Here is a 4754-nt window from a genome sequence, read left to right on the forward strand (position 1 = left end):
GTGCTGAGCTGAGGCACCCAGGGCTGCAGCTCCACATCCAGCAGAGCCTCTCCTGGCCACCCTTGGCACAGGTGACACAAGTGACACGAGTCCCTTCTGTCCCCATCCTTCCCAAATTAAGAAATCCTCTCTTCTCCAGATTGCTCACACCACTCTTCACACCCATCTCTGGTTACTTTTTTAAAAAATAATTTTAAAAAATAGGCCTTTCCTGTGCAGACGGAGGTGATGAGTTTGGCAATGGCAGGTGAATTGCTGACAAACCTCCCCTCGGCCTCACGTGCTAATTAATAACGTGTTAATAAACCTCCAGGAGATTAAGGGTCAATGGAGGTGTTGGGCTCCTGCCAGGCAGCAGCAGAGGGAGAGGGAAGGACCAGGAGTGGCTCTGTTGGCCATGGAATCCCATGGAATCCCCAATCCTTGGCTTGTGCCAAACACAAGACACTATTCTGGTTAAGAAAACTCATTTTAACCCAAGTTGTGGAAATAACCAGATTATCCCATGACAAGGAGGAGCCAAAAAACAGTGAAAATATCCAGAAAACCATCTATTCATGGTGCCAGGGATTCCCTCCTCTCTTCCCAAGTTTTAGTCCTGTGTGTGTAAATGATCAGCAGCTCTGCTTCGCCCTAAAACCCATCAATAGACTGTTTTCTAATTATTTATGTAATTATCCAGCATTTCAAAGAATCCATGATAACAGCTTAAACTGATGTATTAAACAAGCATAATAATTATTCCAACAATATTGAATGCTGTTCTGTCAAATAATCATCTCGGATAGATGAAGAAAGTGCTCAGAAACAGCACCATAATTCATGATGCTTCCAGATTAATGTCACAAAAGTTCCACATCCTTTTGCTGGAGACACGCAGAACTTTCTGCATGGAAAATTAAATATGTATACACAGAGCATATATGAAGGTATCATACATCAAACCCAGTGAGAAACAATAGAAGGAGAGCAGAAAAAAGTCACTTTTTTAGCCTGGAATGGTTTTGCAAGGACTTCACTGCTTCAGAGATTTCTTCAGGTATCAAAGGAATCAGGAATAGAAAATGTTGTCTCTAAAATAGCCTGGATGGCATCTTTGGGGCCCAAATTTCATTCCAAGCCAGGTCCATACTGTCCTCCCAGGCTTAGTCTGCTCTCAGTAGTAGTCACTGGAAATAATAATAATAACAATAACAATAATAATAATAACAATAGTAATGAGGTTGGTTCAAAAGAGCACAGGAAAATCCCACTAAATGAACTGCAGCAAATCTGCACTTCCCTTCTCCTTCTGCTGATCCTTCAGGAACACTCAGAAAAGTGGCACAAATTTTATAACCTTGTGATGAAGATTAAAAAATAAAGCCCAGTAAAAAAAATCCCTGTGAATTATTGAAACTGTAGCTCATTATAATGGGAGAAATGAACCTTTATTTTCAGTAAGTGACACAGTTGCAGAAGAATGTCGGGATAATGATGCTCAGGCAGAACAATTATTTTTTGTGATAGAGAAGCATAAAGTTTATCACTTTGATTACTCCCCTGATTGGGGGCTTTTGTGTGCCCAGTTTAGAGGTCAATAAATCAGAAGGGTTTCTAGGTGCTGGAACTTCTCCCTGCTCAGAGCTGAGGTGCTAGGGTGGGTGTTTGGTGTTTCCTCAGGACGCTGCATCCTCACCCTGCATCCTCTGCCCTCAAACCCTCAATTTCTCACAGCCCCAACCCCTCATTTCACAACACTCTGACACAAACATTGTGAGCTTGGACAAAAGCTCGGGATTTACAAGTCCCACCCTTGGCCATGTCCTGAGGGTGTGATGCTGTTGGTAATGATCAAAACCAGCTGCTGCAGCAGAGGGGAGCTGGGGGGCTTTTGCTGCCAGGAAAAATGACAACAAAAAACCTGCACAGGCACAATCTGAGTGCCCAGAGCTATGCTGAGCACACCTTTCAGGGGCATCCTGCCCAAGGAGCAGGTGGGAAGAGCAGGGAGCTGTGACCAGCCTCTGCTCTGCTGTTTTCCCTGGCACTTCTCTCCTTTGGCTCTGTTTTCGTGACACTTCCCCCATAAACCATGTCAGCGCGGGAGTGACGTGACATAACTTTTATCAAGGGGAAATTTAAGGCTTAAGTGCCTTTAAAATGCTGGCATCAGTCACCATTCATGCTCTCTCTCTCTGAATATTACACCCATTATATGTAATTCTTTCTCCTCTTGGAGAAATATTAGCATGTACTTTTCTCCTCGTCAGTCATTTCTCCTGACCTTTGCATCAGCAGCGTCTTCAAGAGGGTCACATTTATTCTGATGGCTGTGCCTCTGTGAACACCAGCACGAGGCCAGGTGGCAGCAGAATTCTTGTGCTTTAATAGGAAATGTTTCCTCCAGGGAATTCGAAGGGTTTCAGGCTCAAGAGTGATGCTCCCATCATTTACCTGAGAGGAACACACTCAGAGCAGCCATGGAGTTGCTAAAATGCTCTTTATCCCATTTATTTCACAGATTTCCTTCTGCCACAGCAGCTGGTCCTTGCAGGGTCATGGCTGTGCTCCCAGGGGCTCCCATCCCATCTGGACCGAGGTCACATCTCCAAAATTCTTTCCCTCATAGCCCAGCTCCTGCAGTGCAGAGCATCGGGGCAACTCAAAGGGCTGATCCACAGTTCCTAAAGCATTTTGGGGTGAGAACCATCCCACTGAGTTCCTAAGTTCTCACTTCATTTTACCCTTTTCCCCCCAAAACCTTAAAACTCACCAGCAGGAAAATTCAGCACCATGTCCCTGCCCCAGGGTGACACTCTGAGGACAAGCTTTCAGATATTTTAAAGCTACTCCATTTGCAATCCACTGCCTCTACACATAGATCAGGGTTAATGTTTTGTACTGTTTTATTTACCATTTGCCCTGCTGCAAATCAGGATCCGAGTTCCCGGCTGGGCTGGGAGGACAGGACATGGCAGATCATTATTCCTTGTCCTTGAGTTCATCACCAGCATCTCTGAGCTGGAGACAGGGCTGACGTCAGTGTCTGTGTTCCTGGGGTCAGGAGCACATTCGGGGCATCAACGGCGAAAAGCTGAGCCGAACAATACCAGAAAGCGCTTTAATAAAGCAATCTGATATAAATCCGGAATAAATCCGATGTCGCTCCCCACCCAGCGCAAAGCTTTCTGATCCCTCCAAAGCCTGGCCGGCACTTCTCTCCTAACCCAGCTCGGTGTCCACGGGAGCTGCGAATCCAGGGAAAAACAAACGCTGGGAAGCCAGCAGATGGCAGCCGGAGCGGCGGGAGCGGAGCATCCCCAGCATCGCACCTCTGCATCCCCAGCATCGCACCTCTGCATCCCCACCAACGCTGCGGGGATGTCAGCGCACTGCCAGGGTGTCCCCTGGTCCTCCCGCTTGTCCCCTGGTGGGGGACAAGGACCGGGCATCACCCTGGGGACCCTGGACCGGCAGCACTCGAGCTCCGCTATCATCACCCGCGTGCGTAAATTACCCCGGTAATTACAGCGCGCGCACAGATTGCGCCGTATTAATCACTATAGGATACTAATTACAGAACCCACCGCCCCAGCCCCGGGGGGAACCTCCCTGCCGAGCCCCTCCGCCCCACAGCCGAGCTTCTGCGGCTGCTGTAACCGGAGCTGCTCCATCCCCTGTCTGCCGGGGCCGTGCGAGGCTCTGGGCACGAAAGGCTCCCCAAAGGGCAGTAATTAACCCAGCTGCGGGCTGTGCTCCCCGAGAAATCCCCGTCCTGCCCTCCGCGGGAGGCGTGGGTTTTAATCAGGCTCTTTTGTGTGCGTGCTGCTGGCTGCTGCCGAGGTTTCGGGGCTGTAATTGCGGGAACAGATGCTGGAGGAGAGAAGTTCCAGTCCGGAGCTCTTGTCCTGCTCATTACAGCCTCTCTGCGCGGCCACTTGCACCCCAAAGCTGCTGGGTAATGAGCCTCGCTCCGCAGCGAGAATCAATTAATCCTCAAGCGCCTCGGCTCGGGCTTGATGAATGCAAAGCCACCGAGTTAAAGGAAAAACAAGTGAAGAGCAAACCCTGCTGAAATCCTCCTCCGCAGGGCAGCACAACAATCCCGGGCTGTGCCATCGGGTGGAGTGTGTGTTATCCACGAATCCCATTCCCCGTCCCAGCCAGCTGTGGTGTTTCAGAGGGTTTATTCCTCAAAATTACGCGGTGAGGAGGGAATGGGAATCTGTGCAAATGCGCTCAGGAGCTCTGAGCAAGGAGCAGCTGCGATCTGCCAAAGCAGGCGGAAAATCACCGATTGTTTTACAACCACGCAGAGCACACGGGCTGGGCACACAGCAGGGCAGGGGTGGCCCTGGCTCCCAGGGTCCCCTGCCATCCCCGCAGGGCTGGAGCTGTTTGCCCGTGCTGGAAGGAGGGGATTTGCGGTGCCTCGGTTCTCAAATCGCCTCTGCCAAAGGCTGCTTTCATCCCCAGAGCAATGAAAGGCAATTGAGGGGGACGTGAGCTGTGCTTTGAGCTGCAGGGGAGGTCGTAAAGCACTTGAAAGTCTCCTTCCCTTCCAGGTCAGTGCTTTGCAGACAGGTCAGGGATCCACCTGTATGGTTAACCTCTTTTTGAAGTGAGAACCCCTCGTTTTCAGGGCTTGGCAGAGGTGGAAAGGCTCAGTGCACTTCAGAGCATGGCAGGAGCCCCACATCTGTGGTTTGCAGTGGATTTTTCTGCTCGAGACTCGTCCTGCAGCTGAGCCGAGTTCACTGAAGGTCAGGCAG

The 4754-nt window shown here is 49.9% G+C and overlaps 1 long non-coding RNA gene across 1 annotated transcript; it reads left to right on the plus strand.

Annotated features, from left to right (window-relative positions):
• Positions 1 to 3587: 3587 nt before the first annotated feature.
• Positions 3588 to 4754, plus strand: LOC146423890 (uncharacterized). Its single transcript, XR_014847250.1, has 4 exons — positions 3588 to 3940; positions 4073 to 4188; positions 4459 to 4547; positions 4625 to 4754. It is a non-coding gene; the product is annotated as an uncharacterized LOC146423890 (long non-coding RNA).

This window comes from Lichenostomus cassidix, unplaced genomic scaffold (genome assembly GCF_008360975.1).
Source record: "Lichenostomus cassidix isolate B80296 unplaced genomic scaffold, HeHo_3.0 unassigened_scaffold_chr26, whole genome shotgun sequence".
NCBI classification, from domain to species: domain Eukaryota; kingdom Metazoa; phylum Chordata; class Aves; order Passeriformes; family Meliphagidae; genus Lichenostomus; species Lichenostomus cassidix.